We start from the raw sequence: 26,736 nt of genomic DNA on the forward strand, positions 1-26,736 counted from the left end.
TAATTTCATGGCCATTCCAGCCATCTCCTCCCTGCTTCGGCAGTGAGCAGCCTTCTCGGCTTCTAGCCCTTCCGCTGCCTTCAAGGCAGCCGCCTCGCTTTTTCTGGCTTGCTCCTTGGCCCGAGCAAGTTCTGCTTGAAGGTCCTCCACAGCAGCAGCACCATCTGCATCTAAGCATACAATTTGTAAGGAATGGGTGTCAGCTCCCTTACTAACCAACCGCGGGGCAACCACATACCTTGTGACTCATCCAGTCGTCTATTGACCAGCGAGATGTCCGCATCCGCAGCGTCGAGTTGCTTCTTCAGCTCGGCAAATTCATCAGTCCGGCTAGCCACCGAACGTTCCGCCACCTGCATGGGAAAGGCGACAGTTAATAACCGAGATTACGATCCTAGGCACGCTGTCGTTTTTGACAGCATACCAAGTCTCGGGGGCTACTATCTATACAGGGCACACTTCATGTGCAAAACTGTCAACAGGTATGTCATTTTTTGCGTACTTCAAATCCCGTCAGTAAACTTCCGATGGCCTCATACAACCCGGCTTCGGCGGACGAGATCCTCTCAATCACATCACCCATTAATGTGCGGCGATCTTCTAAGATGGACGCCCTCTTAAGCAAATCCTACAGCTCCACCAGCCGTACTCCAATGGGCGCCGAACTCTCTGGTCCCGCCGGATTCGGGGAGACCCTCCGCGACGACACCTCAGGGTCGTCTGCCCCGCACGATGGGGCGGCAGATGAAGGCGTTTCGCTTTCCATCATCTCCGGACGAAGGTCTCCCAAAGATGAGCTGTGCTGAGATGGGCTGGGATCCGAACTGCAAGGTAAGAACTTCATTACCTTTAGACATTAAGCAGGGGTGTCCGATAATTATAAAATCCCCCTTTTTACTTACGGCTCGTTAGAGGGCTGATTCCTCCGAGGAGACAGTACGGCCGGGGCGCTTTCTGGCGCAGGACCTTCCAGTACAGATTTCTTTCCCCGCTTTGAGGCCTTGGCCTCCGGGTCTTCGGAAGCGTTCCTCTTCTCCCCCTGGAAGGAGGGACTCTCGATTTCTCCCTTACTAAACGCCTCCTTGGCAGAGGTGACAGTTTCCCCGTGCCCCCCTTCGCCCTCATTCGAAGGTGCAACCTCCAACATTTTGATTAACACGGGATCCTGCGTGGTCTCAGGGAGGGGGGCCGGACACCGTATCAGTTTTGCTTGCGCTATCCACTCCTGTCCAGGGATAGCTGGTTAAAAGGCAAGCTCACGATAAATAAATGGATGGTGTGTCCGGACACAGGGCTACTTACTTGAGTATCCGGGCGATTGCAGCTCAGGCCAGCATCCTCGGTCAATTCCTGATGCGTCTCTGGCGATCCGAAGAACAGTTTATACATCTCCATGGGAGTCAAACCCATGAAGTGTTGAAGAGCTCGCGGCCCCTCCGGATTAAATTCCCACAGGCGGAGGGGGCGACGTTTGCAGGGCAGTAGGCGCCGGATCAACATGACCTGCACCACTGCGACCAGATTGATCTCCCTTTCTTGGAGGCCTCGAATCCGGTCCTGCAACAGGGGGACGTCTTTGGGCGACCCCCAGTCACACCCCTTGTTGACCCATGACGTCAGCTGCTGTGGAGGGCCCGAGCGAAAGACGGGCGGCGGCTTCTGCCTGCTGCCCCGGGGAGCGGTGATATAAAACCACTCCTGTTGCCACAAGCCGAGCTCCTCTTGGAAAGAACCCTTGGGCCATGGAGCTTCGGCCCTCTTGCTTATAACCGCCCCTCCGCACTCTGCCTGACGCCCCTCGATCATCTTCGGCTCCACGTTGAAGGTTTTGAGCCATAAGCCCAAGTGAGGGGTAGTGCGGAGGAAGGCTTCACAGATGACAATGAATGATGAGATATGGAGGATGGACTCCAGAGCCAGGTCGTGGAATTCCAGGCCATAGTAAAACATGAGCCCCCTCATGAAGGGATCCGTCGGGAAGCCTAAACCCCGACGGAAGTGAGACGTGAACACGCCGATCTCGCCAGGCTCGGGAGTTGGGATAACTTGCCCTCGGACAGGCAGCCTATGCGAAATCTCGTAGGTTAAATACCTGACATCTCTCAGCTTTAGCACGTCCTCCTCCGTGACGGAGGAGGGCATCCACCGGCCTCGTAGATCAGGACCGGACATTGTCGAGGATCGAAGGTACCTGAATTCGGAGCCCTGGGTGTTGGAACTCAGGGAGAGGGGCAGATTCGATAGAGGATTGGATAAAAAGAACGGGCCTTGGTCTCATTATAAAGAGGAAGAATACCAAGAGCCGTCCCCGTGACCGTTTGGAACCTGCCTTCGATGGAGGGGGCGTGGCAACGGGCGCGGTTGGGTTACCCACGTCCGTATTGATGGGAATCCCGGAATAAGGGGAACACGATCTCTGCTTCGACAGGACGTGCCAAGGAAACCGCTTCGCTAAACGCGTTGAAGTGGTACAATAAAAACGTTTCAAATAAAGGCTTGGTTGTGGTGTGACGTTACGCCACAGAATACGTCAGCAGATTGATCTTGTGTAAAATTATTCTCTCTACGGTGGTATGTGGAATTTATTTTTGCAGAGCCGGACACTATCCTGGTGTTCACGATCTTCTATAAATTATTCGGAGGAGGAACCCGCCTTGCAATGCCGAAGACAATATGCGCGCCGGACTCGTCGTCATTGACGCCTGGTTCAGGGGCTACTGAGGGAGTCCTGGACTAGGGGGTGTCCGGATAGCCGAACTATCATCATCGGCCGGACTCCAAGACTATGAAGATACAAGATTGAAGACTTCGTCCCATGTCCGGATGGGACTTTCCTCGGCGTGGAAGGCAAGCTTGGCGATACGGATATGTAGATCTCCTACCATTGTAACCGACTCTGTGTAACCCTAGCCCTCTCCCGTGTCTATATAAACCGGATGACTTTAGTCCATAGGACGAACAACAATCATACCATAGGCTAGCTTCTAGGGTTTAGCCTCCTTGATCTCGTGGTAGATCTACTCTTGTAACCCACATCATCAATATTAATCAAGCAGGACGTAGGGTTTTACCTCCATCAAGAGGGCCCGAACCTGGGTAAAAACATCGTGTCCCTCGTCTCCTGTTACCATCCGCCTAGACGCACAGTTCGGGACCCCCTACCCGAGATCCGCCGGTTTTGACACCGACAAGGCGCGTCGGCAATATTTATGAATTTTTCGTATTTGGCATGTATGGCACCGAATACTAGCGTTTAGTTAACCAGCGCACACCCTATATAGCCTACGTTCTTTAATGGACCGGCCCACATAATTGTTTCAGTATTGGGAAACACCTGGCAGCTTTTGGCCAGTCTGTTTCTATACTTTTTTGGCAATTTCACATGATTTATCTTCGTTTATTTTCTTGTTATAAATTAGTGAATATTTTTTGAAGCTCGTGAATATTTTTAAATTCTTGAAAAAAATCAACTTTTCTAAATTCACGAATAGTTTAAAATTTACGAACAGTTTTCAAACTCGCAATTTTTTGTAAAAAAACATGAACATATTTCAAGTTCGTCAACAATCTTTTAGCTCACAATATTTTAGTAAATTCATGAGAATTTTCCAAATTTGCGGACAAATTTCAAGTCCGTGAACATTTTTTCAATATAGTAAAACATTTTTGAAATGCATGAAATCTCAAATTCGTGAACATTTTTAAAATCAGTGATTTAGAAAAATGATGAATTTTTATGTAAAAAATCAAATTCATGAAATTTGAATTTCGTAAACTTTTTTACTGTATGATTTTTTAAAAATCTATAGAAAATACTGGAAAAGTTTTTTTTCTTAAAGGAGCGAACGACCGCAGCCAGGCTGAGCATGTCGTGAGCGAAGTTAGTGATCGAACAGGACCAGCTGTGCACAAATGGGCCGAGGGCAGCCTAGCAATTCTGTGCGAGCGTCAGTACGATCGGGGCGCCTTATGCGCTGAATAGAGAGGTCTCCTGAAGTTTATCAAAAAAAAAAGAAAAAACAGAGAGGTCTCCTGAAATTTGAGTAAACAAGATGAGGGTCTCCCAAAATTACATCTACTGGCCATTATCCCAGAAAATAAAATCTAGTACTGGCCATGTGAATGATGTATACTCCCTCCGTTTCAAAATAGATGACCCAACTTTGTACTAACTTTGTACTAAAGTTAGTACAAAGTTGAGTCATCTATTTTGAAATGGAGGGAGTATGTAGGACACCGGTCGACAAACCATTAATTTGATAGACTTGTGTATGTGCACAGTATGTAAGTGAAATAGTTTGTTCTGTGTACCTCAAAAAAAAACAGAGTTGGTTATATAAGAGCATCTACAGCCGGACGCTTCAAACCCTCCTCATATGTTTGGACGAACGACCCGGTCATTAACCAGTAAAAAAAGCTGACCCAGACGTGCATCTCAAACCGGTCTCAAAAGCCCGGCCTGACCGACACCCCTCATATCCAGCCCAAAAATAGGAGGATATAGGGAGGCCCGAGTGTGACCGGGCGCATCCGCCACGTCGGATCCGGCCCACACTGGCTTAACCAACCCCACATATATTCGTCTTCATCCATTCCGCGGATCAAACCCTAGCCACTCCACTCCACTCCCCTCCACTCAAGCTCACATCCGGCCATCTCCGGTCTTTTTCGGCATGGTGGGCAGCGGATCTGACTCTGACCAGTCCAGATCCGTCGAGTGGGGTGTCATCCCATGTGTGTTGGAGGAGATCATGGCCGTCTGCATTGCACTCCGCTGCTCCCGGGAGGACAGCGCCCGACCGACGACGGGATCTGTCCGACGCGAGTCCATTTCGTCGGGGCATCAGGGGCTCGGATCCTCCAGGGCTAGATCATTGCGGTGCTCCCGGGAGCCTTCCAATTTCCCTTTCCCTGTCACCGGTCCGCCGAAGTATGAGTGCTACTGAGACCGGTGTGCCTGCCGTGGTAAGAAGAGGATGAGGGTGGCGGAGGCCCACCTCACTGTCAACGCGGTGGCGCAGGTGGCTGATGCAACGGCACGGGCTGCCGCGGAGGAGGAAGCCATCTGCGCCCTCACTGTAAAGAAGCTGCTGCGGAGAAACACGCGCCACCTCGCCCGAGAGTAGAACCGGGCGGTCTGTGCCATGGCCGAACAGCCCAATCTCCCCCTCCCCAGGACGAGAAGGGCGAGAACAATAGGTCAGACAGCTCCGACAATGAGCAGATCAGACTCGATTCATACTGCGTGTTCGGCCGCTACTTCCGCGAGAAGGACTGCAAGAGGGCTGGGAAGGGCAAAGGCAGACATGGATGATCTTCTGCATATTAGTATGTAGATAGAACATGCCAAATTTAGGTAGTCTGATAGCATGTTCTGATGAAGTAGCCGGACGATGTGTGTAATGCATCATTTACGGGTTTTGGCCACCCACATAGCTTAGCTAGATTTGCTTAGCTCATGTGAGTCATGTGTGATTTGACCAACCACATGATGTAAACACTATCCCACACTCTGTGGTGTTTGATCAATAATGACTAGGCTTTACCCCTAAAAAATTTAATTTTGTTTCTTTTCTTTTTTTGTTTATTTCACATCCATTCATATTTCCATTTTTATTTTTTGTTATTTGATTTCTTTGTTTTATTATTCATTTTATTTTTTTAAATAAATACATGAATGTTTATATGAGATACAAGAAAACTTCTTTTTTAATGTATGCATATTATTTTAAACAATATGAGCCCCTCTTTGAATATATATGAATGTATTATTTTGCATACATAAAACATTTTTCTGAAATAAAAAACATTTTTTCAATAGAGTGAACATATTTCCTTGTAACACGTGAAGATTTGTTTCCTTAAATATTTTTAATTTACTTAAGAACTCTTAATACAATAATATATTTTCGAGCACCTGGATGTGTCTTTTCACATACAACGTTGTAAAAAACAGGTGAAACATCCTTTGAATTACGTAAAGATTTGTTTTTTTGCAGAACATGAATATTTTCTTATTATAAAATGATCATAGAATATTAGTGAAATGAATATACTCTTCTAGAATTTAGATACAATAAAATAAGCTTTACAAGCTAATGGATCATACCTACTATCAGCCCATGTAACTCTAGACGAGTTGGATCGCTATTGCGGGGGACAAGCGATAGATGGTGAAATCACTAGTTAAGGGTTACCCCCCACCTTCTCAGGCGCTGACAAATGGCGTACTGCATGTGTGCCACTTGTCACAACTTGAGATTTTTTTTATATTCATTCATTCAAATGTTTTATCTCTTGAACCGTGCGTCCAAATAACGAACTGTTTCCACCGTTGGATTTCTCGCATCGAGATCTTCGTAACTAGATGAGTGAAATAAATAGCGTGCTATGAAAAACATTTGTGGGCCTCAAAATATGCTATTAGCATGCTATATCGCACTATAGCATGCTATTAGCAAGACATTGTACACCAATTTATATAGTGAGGCATTTCTCAGACGCTATAGCGCGCCATTTTTTTTACTGACCATGTTAATAGGCTTTCATGAACATTTTTTCACGAAAACTAGAGTTAGTTATGTAACACTCCATCTGTTTTAAAGTATAAGGTGTACCTATGTTTGACCCAACTTTCTAAAAATAATATGAACATGTACAATATGAAATACATAAGATATAAAAGTGTATTACATGATAAATATAGGACCCTGATAAGTGCCACATGTATGGCACAGACACATATCAACTTCGAACATTTTTTATGACAAGTTTAACGACATGAGGATGGCAAGTTTACCTGTCAAGCATGGCAACTTTTTTTTGGATGACAAGTTTCAGGGTTTTGTTTTGAGTTTGTTTTTTCTTTTCAGATGGCAACTTTAGTTGTAAAAAACGTCAGAGCCGGAGTGCTTCGTGCCACATGTGTGACACTTTCATTTGGATAAATCTAATGGTACTTATTTGGTATTTTAGTTATTGCTATTTTGCTTTATAAGTTAGGTGAAACATAGAGAAGTTTGATTTCTTTTTCTTTGAGAAGTAATACACATGGAGGGAGTATATGTTTTTCTTCTAAGTCCGCCACTTGCAGGACATGAAAGGGCATCTGGGTGTGCTTCAACTACGGTGAACAATATTGGAGAAGCCTTTGTTTAACGGTCCAGACATAAAAGTCTTGTTTGATAGTTTGGACTTTTGGAGCTTTTAAGGTATATATATACATCCAATCCAACTGGCCATCATGCATGTCATTATCTTCGATGAACGCGGTGCCACCAAAGAGGAGTGGCTGCAGCAGTGTCTTCTTGTCAAACATTTGGAACGTATCAGCTACACCGGGCTATTGGCATGATGCCAAGCGTGGGCTACGTGAGCACCACGATGATTCGAACGTGCGCATCCTCTAGCTACAGCACACTTGAACCAGGTCAATCAATTGGACCTGCGCGTAGTAATTGACCGAAATAGTTTCTCTATCGAGCTCGACGCGAGATAATGTCCATATAACGGCGCTTGTTCGAACTCTAGCTACACCACACTCGAAACAACAGACTGGCTAGCTACCAGAATCTCTATTGACCAATGGCGCTGACCAGCTCGTGCTTGGCAGCAGTGATGCTGATGATGGCATTTTTTGCAGCGGCGGCGGTCGACGTGCCTCCGCCGCGGCAGAACTGCACCCGCACGTGCGGCAACGTGAGCGTGCCGTACCCATTCGCCCTCGGCCCGGCTGGATGCTACTGGCCGAGCTTCAACCTCACCTGCGACACCAGTGGCCAGGGCGCGCCAAGGCTGCTGCTCGGCGACGGCACCCTCCAAGTCACTGGGATCTTCATCGAGGACATTACAGTGCGTGTCATACGCAACGGGGACATAAAAGTCGACGCCGCCGGCAATGGCATGTTCGGAGCCGGGCTCAGCGACGAGGGGCCCTACAAGCTCGGCTTCAACGAGCTCGTCGTGCTGGGCTGCAACGTTTATGCGAAGCTGTACGAGAAGGCTGATCACATTATGATGAGCGGCTGCGCCTCGTTCTGCCCCAACGTCGAGAGAGCCGCGATGGATATAGTCACGAAACGGTTAAGGAGAGAAGATATGCCCTTCAGTAGCAACACCAAGAACTGCGACAGCATGGGCTGCTGCCAGGCGCCCATCTACGGCGGCATGCCGGACCATTTGCAGTTCACATGGTTCGGTTCGAACCGTACCATGGACGATATGGGGCCGCCGGCAAGCGTGCTGGTTGCGGAGGAGGGGTGGTTCGATCAGGCCTCTGTCTAGGGTAGTTTGATGGGGTTTCCCCTCCTTGCTGGTCCAATTCCAGATGAAGAGTATAATTATACCCATCCGGAGAAAGTTACTCCAACGGCAGTTCCCTTTCTCCTGTCCTGGGTGGTTGCTGATCACGACCGGCCACCTGATTTCTTCGGAAATTGTACCATGGAAGCAGCCCGCAACGTCTGCAAGAGCAACAAAAGCGTCTGCTTGACGGCAGATGGAGGGTATCTTTGCTCATGCGAAAACGGATACGAAGGCAACCCCTACATCCCCGACGGATGCACACGTTAATTTGCACTCTTCTCCAACTTTAATTTGAGTAAATTTCTCTCCGCACCTGGTATTTGCATCGGTTAGACCAGATTTGTAACCACATATTGTTGGGTGAAATCTTGTTCAAAGTGGAACATGTCTTTAAAATGTGGTGATAAATCCAAATCTTCCATAATTTGTCACAAGTGCACAAGATTCTAGTGGAAAGTGAAACATATTAGTATTTCTTTTTTGGCGAGTAATACGCGCCGGCGCGCCGGCCGAAACTTTCGGCCGGTCTATTAACGGCCACATGATTAAAACGATTCGCACCGTACGATTGACTTAAAAAAATGAATCGTCGTCTTCCTCCTAGGCTCCTAGTCTGCCAACGAAACAGAGAAAAAAATCCCTCCTCTGCCATTGACGTCCCTGCAGCAACCTTGCTGTCCATGGATATGAGAGCGCCCCCACCTTGAGGCGCCGCCTGCTCGCCGTCACTCGCCTTCCCCGCCGGCTCGTCGCCACTCGCCTTCCCCACTGGTTCCAGCAGGGCGCCGCCGCAACATCCAGTCGTCGTCCCTCGTAGCAACGTCCGCCATTTGTAGGACGCCTGATACCTCCGTCGTTGCAGCAACTAGTTGCCGCCGTAGGAACACGGCCATCGCAGCATCACCATGCCGCCGGCCGTAGCTCCCGACGTCGCCGCTCTCAGCAGACGGCCCTGGTTTGAAGATTCACGGTGGAAGCTTTTTTTTACACCGGTTGAAGCTTTTTTTTGTATGGTTGAAGCTTTTTTCAGTTCCGATCGAAACTTTTTTCACACGGGTTGAAGCTTTCCTCCACGTTTGAAGCTTTTCCTCTACGCCGGCTGTAGCTTTTTTTCCCCCATGGTTGAAGCTTTTTCTATGTCAGTTGAAGCTTTTACAAATGCCGGTTGCATCAATCGCGGCGCCATCCCCCATCATTGCTCTTGCACCACTCTGGCGATGTAGCAGAAAATTCCATCAGTTCCAGCTTCTAGTTTGCTGGTTGCAACAAACTATGCGTCGCGGTTCACCCCGGCACCACGCCCGTCACCGTCAAGGCAGTGCCTCGTGCCGGTTGCAGCAAAACAGTTGGCCCGTTCCAGCATATGGTGGTGCCGTTGGTAGCAAACGAGATTGCCGGTTGTAGCTCCTCATACCGCAGGTTCCAGCAATGACGCCGACAGCTTGTAGCACCCATGGTGGACGGTTCCAGCAATTGTGATGGCGGGTTGTAGCAGCCGTAGTGACCGGTTCCAGCACCACTGTTTGACGATTCCAGTACCGGCGGGGCGCAGGAAGGTAGCACTAATTGGGCGTTCCAGCACCTGCGTGGGCTGTTTTCCAGCAAAACTGCGAGGCCGGTTCCAAGACCTTCATGGCCGGATGTAGCTTTTGCAGGAGGTGCCCCCAGCGAACCTCCATTGATGCCGCTAGCAGCTCGTCCATGGCGCAAAAAAATCCCCTTCTAGATGGCTCGAATCCGGCCATGGCCTGCGCCTAGCAGAGGAATCCGGCCATGGAGCTTGCAGCAGCAAGGCACCGCCGCACGGTGATCTATTTTGGGCAGTCCTCGCCGTGGTTTGCTACGGGGAGGAGGGAGAAGCATGACGCTGGCGCGGAAAAGGGGAGAGAACAGCGAGAACGGAGATGAGATGCGGGCGCTGGAGAAATAAGATAAGGAAAAGGAAGTTGTTTCTTGACGCGTGGGGCCCTGGTGCGTGGCATGCTTGCGTGCGACCGGCGGAACGTTTCAGCCGGTGCTCCGGCTGGAAACGTTTCCCTTCTTTTTAGGAGTATTTTATGGTTGTAGTATTGTGTTTCTTTGCGGGTAGTTGTAGTATTGTTTTGTTTGTTAATGTTAACTATTATTCTTCCGATTTTAGGAGAAAAATAACTTTTACCAAGTTTTGTCATAAACCTTATAAGTATTGTCTGGCTATTTGTAGATAGGAACGAATGCAACTTCACTGCAGAAGAAATTGAGTGCTACGGCGAATGTACCAACACAGAGGGATCCTTCGAGTGTCATTGCCAGCAAGGCACCATTGGCAACCATACACTGCCCAATGGCTGCTTTGAACCCACCAAGCCCGCAAAGCCAGGAAACGCAGGTGCGCAGTACGGCTTGATATTACATGACTGCGGAAGTCTATCAGTTTACCTATATGTACATGCTCACGGTAATAACAATATGCATATATATATTTCAGCTTTAAGCATCGGAATCGGACTTGGCAGTGGGACAAGTGTTGTTGCTTTTATTTTCATGGTATTTTTCATGACACAACGATATAAACACCAAAGGGCAAGAAGATTAAGACATAAATTATTTGAGAAAAATCGTGGTCAGTTGTTGCAACAATTGGTATCTCAGAGAGCTGATATTGCAGAAAAAATGATCATAACCTTGAAAGAGCTAGAGAAGGCGACAAACAATTTTGATAAATCTCGTGAGCTTGGTGGTGGAGGGCATGGTACCGTCTACAAAGGGATTTTATCGGATCTCCATGTCGTAGCCATCAAGAAACCCAAGGTGATGGTTCAAAAGAAATTGATGAGTTTATTAATGAGGTCGCTATCTTGTCACAAGTCAATCATAGAAATGTGGTGAAACTTTATGGTTGTTGCCTTGAAATAGAAGTCCCAATGTTGGTCTATGAGTTCATATCCAATGGGACCCTTTATGATCATGTTCATATTAAGTCGTTGTCATGGGACGATAGGCTACGCATAGCAATTGAAACATCAAAATCTCTTGCTTATCTTCACTCAGCGGTTTCAATACCTGTCATCCATAGAGATATCAAGTCTGTCAACATACTTTTGGATGATACTCTAACAGCGAAGGTAGCAGACTTTGGAGCTTCAAGGTACATTCCAATGGAGCAATTCGGTAACAACAATGGTGCAAGGTACAATAGGATATTTGGATCCTATGTACTTTTACACATCACGTCTCACAGACAAGAGTGATGTTTATAGCTTCGGTGTCATTCTTATTGAATTGTTGACTCGAAAGAAGCCATTTTCATACATGTCTTCTGAAGGTGATAGCCTTGTTGCAAAATTTGTCACCCTAATTGCGGAAGGCAATTTATTACAGATATTAGATCCCCGAGTAATCGAAGAGGGAGGCATAGAAGTTGAAGAAGTTGCTAAGCTTGCGGTAGAATGTGTGAAATTAAAAGGAGAGGAACGTCCTACCATGAGGCAAGTGGAGATGACACTAGAAGGACTTCAAACATCCATGGACCGTGTTCTAGATGGTCCACTGGTCGGGGAATTTCAGAAGGGTGGCAACGCAATAAATTCAACATCAACCAAAAGTGCCGAAAGAAACCATGATGGGTCAACAAGACAATACAACTTGGAAGAAGAGTTTATGTTATCCGCAAGATGTCCTCAGTAGTTCTTCTTAGACATGTTGATAACACATGCAATTTTAACAATTAATCCCAAAGATTTGTGTGCATTAATTACCATTTTTTAGTTGCCATTGATCTTTTTGCTCTTGTGACATCGTGGTTTCTTGTGTAACAATAATGTGTGATACAACAGAAGGAAGATTTATTTTTGAAGCATGCCCATGAGGCCTTAAAACAAATAATTTTTAGGTTCTCACCATTTGTTACACTTCTATAGGGAATGCATGCAGTTTGCTACATGGTCCTAAAACTCTTGGTTTTGGTTGCTGCTATTGTATTCAGTCAGCATGTTGTTCGCATCTCTGATTTTCAAAGATATGTGTAAGCATAATGAGTGATTTTGCTCCTTTTATAGAAATACCTGCAACTTTATTCAAACACGATAACTATTGTATGTACAATACTTTGGATCAAATATGAAAAAACTACAAACATGTACAACACACAAAAAATGGACAGATTTAGTTATGTAATACTCCATCCATTTAAAATATAAGGTGTATCTATGTTTGACCAACTTTCTAAAAAGAGTATTAACATGTACAATATCAAATACATAAGATATGAAAATGTATTTTGTAATAGCTCCAATGATACCGTTTTGGTATTGTAATTATTGCTATTTTGCTTTATAAGTTCATCAAACATAGAGAAGTTTGATTTTTTTTTCAAAAAATAATACACATTATATTCGAGGGAGCATATAATTTGTTCTTCTAAGTCCTCCATTTGGAGGACATGAAAGGGTATCTAAGGGTGTTTCAACTCCAATAGAGCAAGCATAATAAGGTGACGTAAGCGGGTTATAAAAGCTTAAATATTATATTTTTGCTGAGTTGTAAGAAATAGAAGATAAGTGGGATGTAGATTAAGAGCTAACTATAGCATGTGCTCTAATTTTTTCTAGAGTGAGAGATGAATCATGTGTAAACAAAGCATACTTCTTTGTAGCTAATTACTATACATGTTCGTTATTAGATTGACCATAGATAACATGCACCTATAACCAGCAACTGGCTATATTTTAAGTCATGCCCTAATCTATGGGGATAAATATTGGAGAAGTCTTTGTTTTATAACAGGCTAGACATAACAAGTAGTGTTTGACAGTTTGGACTTTTGGAGCTTTTGAGGTATACCCAACCCAATTGGCGATCATGCATGCCATTATCTTCGATGAACGCGGTGCCAGCAAAGAGGAGTGGCTGCAGTGTCTTTTTTGTCAAACATGGGAAACGTATCAGGTTCGTACCGGGTTGTTGGCATGATGTCAAGTTCGAACGTGGGCATCGTCTCCGGTCAATCAGCCGAACCTGTGCGTGGTAAGAGCATCTACACGGGACCTCTTAAAGCCGCCTCATATGTCCGGGCGAATCGCCCGGTCACGTTTTTCGATTCAAACGGACGCCTCAAACGCCCGGACTGACTGGAACCCCTCATATTCAGCCCAAATATGAGACGGATATGAGGTGGCCCGGCCACTCCCGGGCGCGTCCGCCTGACAAGACCGTCCATCACCGATCCGTGGCCCGGGCGCGTCCGCCTGACAAGCCCGCCCATCACCGATCCCACGGATGTCCCACAAAAAACCCATTGGCCTCGTCGGTCCGAAACCCTAGCTCACTCACTCTCCTCTCTCGCTCTGTCCTCTCCTCTCCTCTCACCGATTCTGATCGAATCCAACGCAATGTCGAGCTCCGGCAGCTGCTCCGACGACGGGGTGGATCCGGAGTATGAGCTTTCCCTCCGCATCGCCTTGGAGCGGTCCAAGGTGGAGACCGCGGGCAGCTCCGGATCTGCAGCCTCGCCGCAGCCACCGCTTCCTCGTCGGTGCATCTCGGACGCCGGCTCTAGCCCCTCCCGGCCCATTGGCAGCTCCGACAGGTGGCCAGCGCAATCGGCGCCTCCCCTACGCCGCCCCATCGCCCCGCGGGCTGCTGCTCCCCCTCGTGGGCAGCGGTTAGTGCTTGTGTCCGCCCCGCCCGCCCGGACGCGCACGCCGAAGTCGGAGGCGCGCGCCGCCCACCGCGAGAGGCAGCGGGCAAGGGAGAGGAAGGCTGTGGAGAGCTCTGTCCAACGCCAGCGTGGGTTACCGGCGGAGCCCGACGAGGACTAGTGGCTCCTGCGTGGGTCTACAGCCGGGTCGCTTACGACGGCGGAGACGGACGCTCGGCGGCTCCGTCGGAAGAACACCAAGGCTCTTCGACTTGCCATTGAGCAGTCCGAGCGAGAGGCGTTGGAGAAGACGAAGGAGCCGCCTCGGCTGGCCAAGCTCTAGCGCCAGCAGGACCGGGCCGTCCAGTGCCTCAAGGGCCTCGTCATCGTGTACTCCTCCTACGACGAATCGGACGATCCGCCACCAGCCGGCCGCCAACGGGTACAGCTACGCCGGCGACTAGAAGAGGAAAGGGCAGGTTCGGAAGTGGTGAAGTTAATTTTAATTTCAAATTTTACATGTAGTATAAAGTTGTTCGTCGTTTATGTGAATTTTGGTGGATCTTTTGATAAACTATTGTGCAATTTCTATGTCCGGAGCTGATTTACGTAGTTTCATCGGCGTTGCATGATATAGTATGGATATAGGGGTTTGAATATGAGAGACACGGATGTGGACGACGTAATTTGAGGAGTGTCCGGTCAATGTTCGCGGACACGTCCGCGGACGTTTGCGGTCCCAGATTTGCCATGTAAGGCTGTAGATGCTCTAATTGATGGAAATAGTTCTTTATCGATCTCGACGCGATTTTGTCCATATAAAGGCGTCTGTTCGAACTCTAGCTACACCACACTCGAAACTACAGATTTGCTAGCTACTAGAATCTCTATCAATCAATGGCGCCGACCAGCCCTTGGCAGCAGTCGCCGGCGATCATGCTCGTGGCGGAGGAAGGGTTGTTCGATCAAGCCTCTGTCTCCGGTGCTCTAATGGGATTTCCGGGGGAAGACGCCGATCATCAAACAAACTAGATCATGGGTGGCGCGCGTTGTCGCTCCCATCTATTTTAACAATAAAATGATATGAATTTATGTAAATATACAGGTGCAAGAAACATTATAGTTCATTTTGCATCTACATGCATATATTTGTTAGCAACAGAAGAAGTCAAGTCTGACTTTTTTTTGTCTCTGTCAAATTACAAGAGGCTGGTGTACATGGTGATCTCATAAAATACAGGGAAACTACTAACTATCGTTTATGGCTTGGTAATGTTAGAAATTTCATAACTTTAGTGATGTCAGATCTCCATCCTGCCAGAGATTTTTGTAAAACACATGAAAATTTGTACACTGAATAATGATGAAAAATGTTGTTGCTAATAGCCAGAAAACAACATTTGGTAATCAAATTCATAATCTGTACCTAAAATCGGCTAGCAGTAGGAAAATTGTACCTTAACCCAAAAGTAAACATTTTATTATGCAAATCATGTTAGCTTAAGAGAAGATTTTGTTGCTGCGACCTTTTAACAGTGCTTAAGAAATGATGAATGTGCTTACAATTCCAAACATGTCAACAGATTGTATATATTATATTATTCATCAAAAATCCGATATCCATTTGTCTATATTATTCACATAAAATTCAGCAAAATCTCTACATGATATTGTTATATCATAGGCAAGCCAAGCTTAGTCTAAGAATCAAAGTGGCACCAAACTAAAGCCTAATTAGCATAAATTTTAATCATGAATTACGCATTGAACTATTTCTGAATATTTATGTACGAACTAAACAGATCATAACAAATATCTAAGGACATAGAAATGTAAGACTACATGTATGGAGAAGGATTGGTAATTTGATATTTTAGAAGTGGCACTAAAATATTGATAACAAGAAACAGCAAAAAGGAGCAGTACTGACCTTGACAGGGTAATCTGATTTGGAATCATAAAGTGAAAGACATAGGCAATATATGAGTGCTACACTGCGACAGTGCTACTCCATGTCGTCCCTCTCGCCCCTACGTGAACCTACAGGGGACGACATGCCAGCGGTGGATGTAGGGCAGAAGCATGGTGTCCATCCTGATGGCAGTCTGCCTTGGAACGCTGCTTAAACCGGCCATGAGAGGGGCACCACTGCTTGAGGTCGAGGTCGATGTTAGGGGAGCCCCGACACATGCGTGATGAGGAAGAAGAAACAAGCCTCCACTCTGAAACTGCTCTGAACCTAACTGTGTGGACCCAAAACCTTTGTCCATCAAGGTAGGGGAACCACCATCTTCAACCTGCAAATAGATGTATTAGATGGAGCCTCAGAGATGTAACTACATGGATAGAAATGCATCTAAAGTGAACTACTACAAACCCATGAGAAAGTTGATTACCTTTAGCATACATCAGTTATAACACTCTTAATAAGCTACGCTGCAGCCTAGGCAATACTCACATGTGTTCCGAACAATTCAATCGAACGAGTAATGGCATCTGAAGGAACATCTACATCCTTTGTAATTTGAATCTTTCGCGCCTTTGCTCATTTAAAGGTTTCTGATCGTTTCACCTGCTTTCCATATTAGAACATCAACCTGGATGAACTGCCATAATCAGCATATGCAAATTATGTGTCTAAATCAACGGTACACACAAATATTATTTTTCTGTGTTTGATGCTTTCTCTGTTTCTGTTTTGTTCCCCACAGAGCAATGGCTTCAAAAAACTTTACATGAAACAGAACCCAAATACAAAACAGATTTCAACTGGTTATACCTTTGTATTGGGCACATCAATTACGTGGGTAGTCTCCTGCAGGTCACCGGTTGCAGCAAATTTTTGCTGTTGTAGCGGTAATTCAGTCATGGCTCCCCAGGCTTCTCGGAGGACTCTCTGTTTTGACTGACGTCTGATCCCAATAGAGATAATGAACGGATCAGATGGATTCCAATCCAAGCTTAACACAAAGCCGACCATGTTTGACACGCTAGAATCATTGCTTAAGACACTAAACCCTAGATACAATACAACACACACGTGGATATAGAGGGGCAAGGTGTTGGAGAAACTAAGTCATGCCATTGCCTTCCACGCATCCTCCACGTCGTCGTTCACCTTCGCGCCGGCGTCAACCTCCTCGAGCTTTCTCTTGTGGTCTCCTTCGCCCTCCGCAGAATCTGAGGACGCCTCTCCCTACGTGGGCCCGGCGACGACATGGTTGGATACATCGTCTTCCTGCACGACAACGACGCCCATGCTCTGTTGTTTAACCTCTCATGTTGCTCTCCCAACCATCTCGAATACCAGATCGAGTAATAGACTGGTAGAAAATAGGGGATGCAGGAGAGGAAGAGAGATGCACAGACCTGTACAGGATGGAGGAAGTGACGCACAGATCTCTTTCTTCATGCGAGATGTGGAGGCTCGGCTTAGACTGGGAGCGATCTGAGCGGCTCCCTCTCTCTACAGTGACGACGACCGTGGCGGCGCGCCTGGAGGGTCAGGGGTGGAGCGGGGTGGGTGCGGGGAGGGCCGAGGAGCGGGTGGGGCTACGAGGACACAAAGAGAATCACTATCTTTTTTTTAGAATCAGAGAGAATCACTATCGTTCCTTCCGCATCCGACGTTGGGCATAGTAAGTGAACAAGAGGCTTTCGATTCGGCCTTGGGAGTAGCTGCCCCAAGACATTCGGCCCAGTATTAGCCCGTGCAGGAGAAAACAATGCCTTGGACGGCCAAGGATGGTCGAGATGTGTGATCCAATGGCAGAAATCAGTGAGGGGGTGAGAAGGCTCGGATTAGGCTCGGTTATACTGTCCTTGATTTACGATGCCGGTTCCCCTTCTTCTAAACTGGCAGATAGTTAACCAACACCGGCCAGCTGACGAGTGGCCCGACAATTGTAGATAAGCAGCTCACAACGTGTGCAAAAGTAACAAAAGCTCCTGCCAAACGACTCCTAAAGGTCATAATTGCTCCTGCGAAGATGGTTATGAAGGCAATCCTTACATCCCCGATGGATGCACAGGTCAATTTGCACTTCTCTCCGACTAATTTTAGTAGATTTCACTCTGCACCGGACATTTGTGCATCAATCACATTTTAAACCACATACTTCACCTTGCACATGGTTATAGCATCTCCAACCGCGTCCCCAACACGGTCCCCCAACACGATTTTTTCATGCCGGCGCCAAAAAACGGCCCAGTCGCGTTTTAAGAGCCCTTTTTTTGCCGGTTTAGGCTGAAGTTAGCGCCGGCGGACCCAGGCCGAACCCGGCGCGCTGGGGGGGGGGGGCGCCCGGGGGCGCCGGGGCGAGCGGTTTTGGCGCGAACGGGGGCGGGCCCACCTAGTCAGCGAGACGCCGCTTCGTCGCCCTCGTCGCCTCGGTTCCCGCGGGAATTAATGCCAAGGCTGCTGCGCTGCCGCGCCGGTTAGCCTCCATTGATGCTTCATTAATGCCTCACGGGCGGCGCAGTGAAGGCGCCGCTGCCGCGCGTCCCGCCCGCTCCCGCCACGTGTTGCCCGGCATGCAGCCTCCCCGCCGCCCCGCTGGGGCTACAAAAGGCGACCCCTTCCCGCCGGTGAACGCCACAACCTCCCCCTGCATCCGCCCTCGCAAAAGCAGCCCTCTCCCTCCCCCCTTCCCGTCGACGAGCGAAGCAAAGATGACCGAGAGGTTTCCAGGCGATGGCGCAGCGGCGAACGACTGTCACATCCCTAGCTTCTGGTGCTGCCTAGTGTTTGCATCTTGCTTGCATCATGTTTAAAATTTTGAAACTTGAATTGAGGAAATTTGGAAGCCTCAAAATTTTAATTAAAAGAAGGGCAAATAACCCTGGAAAATGCATCCAATGTTTCCAAAATGCTCTTCAATGATGTTTAATATCTTTGGCAAGGGTTTTGGTCCAAACCAAAAATATGGAACATTTTTGAGGAATTACTTTGGCTATTTGGATTTAACTCATAAATATTTGAGTTGAATTTAATTCTTCTATAAAAGAATTGCAAGTCCAACAATTCTGAAAAACCTATGAGTGGCTTTGAATATATTGCATCAAGCCACATAAATATTTTCAGAAGCTACTAAATGATTTGGGTTGTGAATCAAATCAAAACAGAATTCAAATATTAGAAAACAAAAACAGAAATGTGAAAAAAAGAAGGAAACTAACTTGGGCCAGCTTACTTGTACCTAGCAGCCCACCTGGCCAGGCCACCTGGCGGCCCAAATGGCTGGCCCAGCCCAGCCAGCGCTGCCTGCTTCTTCAACCTTCTGCCAGAAGGAGAAGCAGGTGCGTGGCGAGCGCGCAGCCGAACGCGGCCACCTCCTGCCTCCCCCTCACGCCACGGAGACGCCCGACGCCTCCCTCACTTTCCCCTCGCTCTCTGGCTCTCCCTCCCCCTCCTCTGTTCCCTCGCTCGTGCCCGAGCGGAGCCATCGCCGCCGCCCACTGTTGCCGCGTCCACCACCAACCCCTCGCCTCATAGTTGCTTCCAGGAGAACCGACGTGATGCCCCCGTCCTTACTGCCGATCCACGCGAGCCGGGAAGCTCTGCATCGCCTCCACCATCGTCGTCTTCACCTCCGGCCGCCTGAGATCGCCTTCGCCGTTCCGCCCGCCCCAATGCATCCCCGACCTCGCTCTCGCACCCGTCGACCTCACTGTGAGCTCCGCCGTCGATTACCCCTAACCCCGTTGTGTTTCGCCCATCGTACCCGTCGTTCTACCGATGCCCGTAGCGTTGCAACGGTCGAGCCGTGCTCCGGCATCGCTCCGCTTGACGCTGCCGCCGCCTCAGTCAATCTTCGGCAGTCCCGCAGCCACCACTCGATGCGCCTCATCGCGCTGCAGCCTTAGAGCCCAACCCTGCCTCCTCTCGTCGCCGGAGTCGTCGGGACGAGCGATGCCGCCGCGTCTGTGTGTCACCGGCGGTTAACCGCCGACGTGGCCGTGATTAGGGCCTAATCACACCGCTAACCAACCCCCTGGGCCACTGACGCATGGGCCCCGCGCCCTAATTAATCCTAGTTTTGTTTCTGTTTATGTTAGTTTAAAACCCAGCGGGAACCACATGCCTGAGTTGACCCACTGACGTGGCTGTTGACTGGGCCCACACGTCAGCGACCCTAACCAGCACCGTGACACTGACCAGTGGGACCCCCTGGTCAGGTTTGACCCGGGGCAGCCCTGTTGACTCTGCTGACGTCACCCTGACGTCAGGCTGACGCAGTAATGCTTTTCTGGATTTTAAATAAATCTATTTGATTTATTTATTTTCAGAAAATATCCAAAACTTTAAAAATTCATAGAAAATAATCTATAACTCACATTGAAATAAATTATATATGAAAAATAATCAAAAAAATCCAACCTTTCCATTTGTACTGGTTTCATGCATGTTAGAGCAACCTAACCTTGCTGTTTAGATGAAACATGATAATGCACTTATATGAGTTCATAGTTTAGGCTTGTATTTGAATCTTTCATTTAAACAAGCTCAAGCCACTCTGGTTTTAGTTGCATTAGCCCAATACACAGCATATTGACATGTCATGATCATGCATCATATTGTGCATTCAATTGATTGTATTTCTTCTCTGTTGCCTGTATTTGTCCCCTCTTGATAGATGTGATACCGGCGATGAGATCAATGACACCGATGAAGAAATATACTATCTTCAGAAGTGCCAGGCAAGCAAAACCCCCTTGTTCATTCCGATACAATCCCACTCTCTCGCTCCTGCTCTCTTTTACTGCATTAGGACAACAACGATTCAACTGTTACATGCTGCGGTAGTTGAACCCCTTTCCTCTGCATAACCTGTCATTGCCACAGTAAATAGATGAAACCCACTAGCATGAGTAGGAGTTGTTTGAGCCCTGATGTGCCTACTCATTCATGCTTGTTTGTCATGCCTGCTATTGCTTAGAGTTGTGTCAGGTCTGATTCATCGGGGATGAATTGGAATGTGGTGAACATGTCCTACTGTTGAGAGCCAAGTGTGTGAACACGATTTGGTAAAGGTAGCGGTGAGAGGCCATGTAGGAGTACATGGTGGGTTGTCTCATTGAAACCATCCTCAGGAACTAAGTTCTGTGTTTGTGATCCATGAACAGTTACTACCACACATTGGGCTCCGGGCACTCCAAGCTCTCTCGACTTATTAATCAACTCGATCTCTGTCTAGGAGTTGCAACTAGTTTCTGGTGTTTGTAGGTAGTGTTAGTAGTCTACCAAGTGGCACCCGGTACAGGTGGGCTTGGGACAGATTAGGCACCGTGGCACGGTGTACCAAGCGTAGATCCACCCGTCGAGGTGGGCTTGGGAACCCTGCACACATCGTTTGGGGCCATGAGCGACACCCCGGCCGGATCTCCTTGCGGATGGAACCCGAATAGGTGATAAACCTGGACGAGAGACTTGCATGGTTAGTCAGGTCGTGGCCGACTCCCTCGCCAGGCTTCCGCTTGAAGATTGCCGAGATACATGACGTGTACATGACGGTAAGCGGGGAGAGCGTGTGTGAAGAAGTACACCCCTGCAAGGTTAGCATTATCTATTCGAATAGCCGTGTCCGCGGTAAAGGACTTCTGGGTTGCCTGTACAGTTCATAGACAAGTGAAAGTGGATACTCTAAAATACGAAGATAAGCGTGAGTGCTATGGATGGCGTTCTCGTAGGGAGACGGGAGCGGATCCATAGTGGCGTATTGATATGGTGATTATGTGGACTCGTGTGCGCCACCTCAAAAGAGTTACTTGCAGTCGTAATTTAGGATAGCCATCGAGTCAAAGCTGGCTTGCTGCAGTTAAACTCCACCACCCCCTTTGTTGATAATGATGCATATGTAGTTAGTTCTGATGTAAGTCTTGTTGGGTACATTTGTACTCACGTTTGCTTATTTTATGTTTTTACAGAGACACTTCAGTCTCACTAGTAGTTCCGTGTGGACTTCGACGTTTAGCTTGTTACCTCAGCTACGATCTTGTGCCCTCGGCAGGATCTAGTAGATAGTCGGGCTTCTTAGCCTTTTTCATTTGTAGATGTCTGTACTCAGACATGTTAAACTTCTGTTTGTGCTTTGACTTGTATGCTCTGAATGCCGGGTCGAGAGACCCATGTTTGTAATACTTGGCTCCTCGAAGCCTATTGAATAAAATACTTGAGTTGTAGAGTCATGTTGTGATGCCATGTTGTATTTGCACATATCGAGCATATTGTGTGTATGTTATTGAAATGCTTGGTATGTGTGGGATCTAACTATCTTGTTGTTTATCCTTGGTAGGCTGTCTTACTGGGAAATGTCTCCTAGTGCTTCCACTGAGCCTTGGTAGCTTGCTACTGCTCCGAAACACTTAGGCTGGCTGGCATGTGTCCTTCTTCGTTCATGTGTCTGTCCCTTCGAGGAAATGTCACGCGATGTCTATCGGAGTGCTGCTAGCCCAGTTGCTACAGCCCAGATTCACTCGCTGATGACCGACATGTTCGTTGCCGGGTCATGTATGCCTGTCCCTGTAAGTTAGTGCCACTTTGGGTTCACGACTAGCCATGTCAGCCCGGGCTCCTTGTCATATGGATGCTAGCGACACTATCATATACATGTGTCAAAAGGCACAAACGGTCCCGGGCCTGGTAAGGCGACACCCGTGGGAATACCGTGCGTGAGGCCGCAAAGTGATATGAGGTGTTACATGCTAGATCGGTGTGCCATTGAGTCAGGGTCCTAACAATGGCTTCGGCCGCCGCCACCTCCAAGAGCCGGAGGCGCGCCTCCTCTACGAGGCCGAGTACCCGGCGCCCCCTGACATGCGCGTGCCGGGAGCGTGGAGGCTGAGCGCTGCGGCGTCCCAGTGTCGCCGGTGCCCGAAGGGGCGGCACTGCAGGCGGAGATCGCCCGCATCCGTTCCTCCCTGACAGAGGAGTAGCAGAACGAGCCGAGGTACGCACCCGACAGCGAAACACTATGGACGATGTACTTCGAGCGCCGCCGCGAGGAGCAGATCGCCTCCGTCAACGGTGTCATTCCCCACGGCCGCCTCAACGCCGAAGGACGACGCGAGCGGTGGGGCGTCCCCGGCCGCACCCTTGAGGCCGTCCTCGACCACATCGAGACCGGCAACGTGTCGCGCCTCTAGTACCCAACGCGACCATCCTTCTCTCGCCGCCGCGGCAGTTCCTGACGTCGCGGCGAATGGAGCCGATGTCCTCGTTGTCGGGCTCTGGCTCGCTCTCCTTCGGCTTGCCGGCTCTCCGTCCGGTCAAGCCAGAGCCGGAGGAGACACCGCAGCGGCGTCGCACTCGCAGTGCTCCCTTCGCCTGGTCCAGCCGAAGCCCGAGTTGGGCCCGCTCCCCGTGAAGCCGGAGCACACCGGCATGGTGGCCCCCGACGACGAGGCCGCCCTAAAATGGGCGAAGGAGGACTACGTCCGCGAGTAGGTGCGCCACCAGCGCCAGGCGTACGAGAAGCTCCAGGCCCGGCGACAGGCCCGGCGATGTGGTCGCGAGGAGGGCGGCATCATCGTCCTCGACAACGACGAGGAGGATGAGGCCGGGCCATCCAGCGCCCGGCTGCGCACCGGCGACCCTGGGCATGGTTGCAGCAGGGACGGGGGTGGCTCCGACGGGGTGCGTGACGACGACGACGGCGGCGGCGGCGACTACACCTGCTTCTACAGGCTTCTCAGCATGTAGATGACGGATGGTGGACGCGGCGTAGTGGCTAGCGGCGTAGTGGCTGGCGTAGTTTGCCGTAGTTTGCATGTTTTTACAAATTTCAATGAAATTTTGCCGAGTTCATACTAGATCGCCGAGTTTGCACAAGTTTCTACGTAATTTTTCCGAACACAGGGTGACCTGTTGGGCGACAACTGGGGATTGAGTCGCCTCCAAGCGCCAAACTTGCGCCGGTTCGTCCTCAGGTGGCTTTTTTTCACCGCCCTGCGGGGCCAAACGGCTGGAGATGCTCTTAGACTATGCCAGACCGGACAGTTGGGTGAAATATGGTTCAAAGTGAAACAAGTGTTTAAAACGGGGTGAGAAATCTAAATCTTCTATAACTCTGTCGCAAGTGCACAAGAAGTCAAGAACCTAGTAGGAATAGGAAGTGAAATATACTATTTCTCTTTTCAGGAAACTTAATTTCTTTTGACCAATGCATTATTGATTTGTTTGTTAACTTTCCGATTTTAGGCGGAAAATGACTCAGATTTATTTTCATCTAACTGTTAAAAGTGTTGGCTGGCTGTCTATAGATACTAGTAGTACGCCCGTGCATTGCTACGGGCTACAATGCATATAAATGAATCAAACAAACAATTAAGGTCACCATGAAGGTTGAAGCTCATTTCTTTCTCATACTATCTGTTCAGTTATGATTGTCTGAGCGGAATATTCTCTAATGAAACACAATTTGCCATATTTCCTAAAATAAGACAACTATTCCGTCCATACAGTCATAACTAAAAAACCAACCCAAACCCCCATCCAGCTCACTCTCATTGGGGCAAAAATATTCTAGCGGTTTAACATTAACTGTGTTAAACATATATCTTTGGGGAGGATCCCTTCTTCCCTCTCTCGATCTCTCTTAACCCCTCTCTGATCCCCCCCCCCTCTAGACCACTCTCGATCTTCAGTATGTTGTCTTCTGAAGAAGGCTCCAATGCTTAAGTGGCTGCCTCGTGAGCCGGTCATCATTGTTGATGGTTGTGGTTGTGCCGACGACAAGGAGGAACCCCGCCAAGAAGTTGTTGAGGCTCTTGATCTCATCCCCGTGGTCACCATCCTTGCTGCTTGGGGTGTTGTTCATCAATGCCAAAACTGCACTAACTCCTTACTATATAGGGAAAAAGGGACCCTTAGTGCACTTCAGTATTTGTTCAAAGCTCGTAATATTACCATGTTTATTTTTCTCAGATGCTACAATCATTACGTTTATTTTTCTGCGATGCTAAGCTATTAGGAGGTCCCCAAATAGATGGGAAACCTTGTGAGGATAGTAAGAGTAAACCATTATCGATTGTGCTGTAGTGAGGATCACATCAGTAGCGTTAAGGCCTTGTACAATGGGAGGTGCTTAGAAAGATGTTTAGAAAAATAAATCGGGTTTTTCTGAAGCACCGGTGCCTATTTCTACAGGAGAGACGCTTAGAAAAATAAGCACCGGTACTTAAGAAAAGCCTGGTTTATTTCTCTAAGCACCTTCCGTTGTACAAGGCCTAAAAGGACTTGTTCATGTTAACTCTATATGCTAGTTTTGTGACTCTTCTTTTGATTAATTTCATATATTTTCTACTTATTTCCTCATATGAGAAATCAAAAGCAAGAATGAATATTAATCCTTAATTTTAGGCCAACTAATTTTCTTTAAGAACTTCCATAGTAAAGAGCCAATAATTGGGAACGGCAATACTGCTGAAAATAGAAAGTACGCTTCCAATTTGTGCTTGCTGCAAGGAGTGGCTTCAGCACACATTTGTAACACTATAATACCTGACCTAGAAAAAGGTTGTTGCTAATTACCATTAGACGAATGAGGTGTGGAGACAATGATAGAAAATGAACGCATATAAGGCCTTAATGGCATGCCCAACGTGGGCGCTAACAGAGGCGCCAGGGTATCCATCCGAGCACTGGTATGCACACGATAATTCCCCGCACGATCCACACACGACAATGTTCCTACACCATACGATTATCTAGTTTATTTAAATCGTGCATTAGCAATCGTGTGCAGAGCACTTCTGTATCCATCCTGCTCGCGTGCTGGTAGTGCCACCGATTCCCGGCCAATTCATGGTTTCAGGGGTGGCATCGACGCGAGAAATAGCATGAGCGCCTAGGTATCTCTTGCTGTGTGGGATGGATCGCTGCTATATCGACAGATTAGGTAGTGTCTGCATTGGAATAGAAGAGCACTTGGGTGCTTTTGTTAATTTTATAAAAATTATTAGTTCTCTAAGCGCATGTATAAGAGTCTTGCATTGAAGATGCCCTAAAAAGCATATTTCTTCCAGTTTTATGATTGCAGATAGGATAGGACATTCAAAAAGAGTCAAAGGAGCATAAAAAAAATAAACAAATAATATAGGTGCCAGAACAGAAACAGGTATACATTTTTTTCGTATGCATTATAAACTCAGTAGAGGAAGAGAAGTGTAGAAACATCCTCGTATGTTTTTGCCAGTTTGACCTCTCTTGCCTATCCAGAAGAAAAAATAACAGTTGATCAAAAATCAAGAGAAATGTCCTTCCAGAGTTACTTGACGCTGACATGGATGTATCTTTTTTAGACGTCCATTTCAGCATCAAGTAATTCTAGACGGAGGGAGTATATAATTATTTTAGTTCTCAAGATATAATTGGACTAAAAGGAGAATACAGAGGGATATGAAAGGTATGAGATTTGGAAAGGATGGCTAGAAACTAATTGGTGGCAAACTATTATTAACACATATGAAAGAGCACTCTTCAAGTTACAAAAGGAACTTCCTTTGATGTCCTAAGCTAATTCAGTCTCTGACTATATGCATTGTTATTAACTTATATAAATTATTATACCTCCAGATGTTTATACTACATGGAATATATTTATTGGGAGGAAAATGACCAATAAAGCATGACTGAAGTTTAAACTTTGCATCACTAAAAAGTAATCATTGTATCAAAGGATTTGATCTGTGTCCATTTTCCTTTTGCCAAGTAACAACATCAAACTTTTCAGGGAAGGGTATATACAATATTTACTAAACTGAATGCTTTCCACCTGTTTTTAAATCAATGGATCCTTCATCTACTCCTTTTGCTA

The 26,736-nt window shown here is 47.6% G+C and overlaps 1 long non-coding RNA gene and 1 pseudogene across 1 annotated transcript; one reads left to right on the forward strand and one right to left on the reverse strand.

Moving 5' to 3' along the window:
- Nucleotides 1–7,584: 7,584 nt before the first annotated feature.
- Nucleotides 7,585–11,970, forward strand: LOC123156597 (wall-associated receptor kinase 2-like; annotated as a pseudogene).
- Nucleotides 11,971–15,517: 3,547 nt separating this feature from the next.
- On the reverse strand, nucleotides 15,518–17,431 carry LOC123162923 (uncharacterized). Its single transcript, XR_006481567.1, has 3 exons — nucleotides 17,291–17,431; nucleotides 16,318–17,159; nucleotides 15,518–16,218 (listed from the first exon to the last, which is right to left on the reverse strand). It is a non-coding gene; the product is annotated as an uncharacterized lncRNA (long non-coding RNA).
- Nucleotides 17,432–26,736: the final 9,305 nt, after the last annotated feature.

This window comes from Triticum aestivum, chromosome 7B (assembly GCF_018294505.1).
Source record: "Triticum aestivum cultivar Chinese Spring chromosome 7B, IWGSC CS RefSeq v2.1, whole genome shotgun sequence".
NCBI classification, from domain to species: Eukaryota; Viridiplantae; Streptophyta; class Magnoliopsida; order Poales; family Poaceae; genus Triticum; species Triticum aestivum.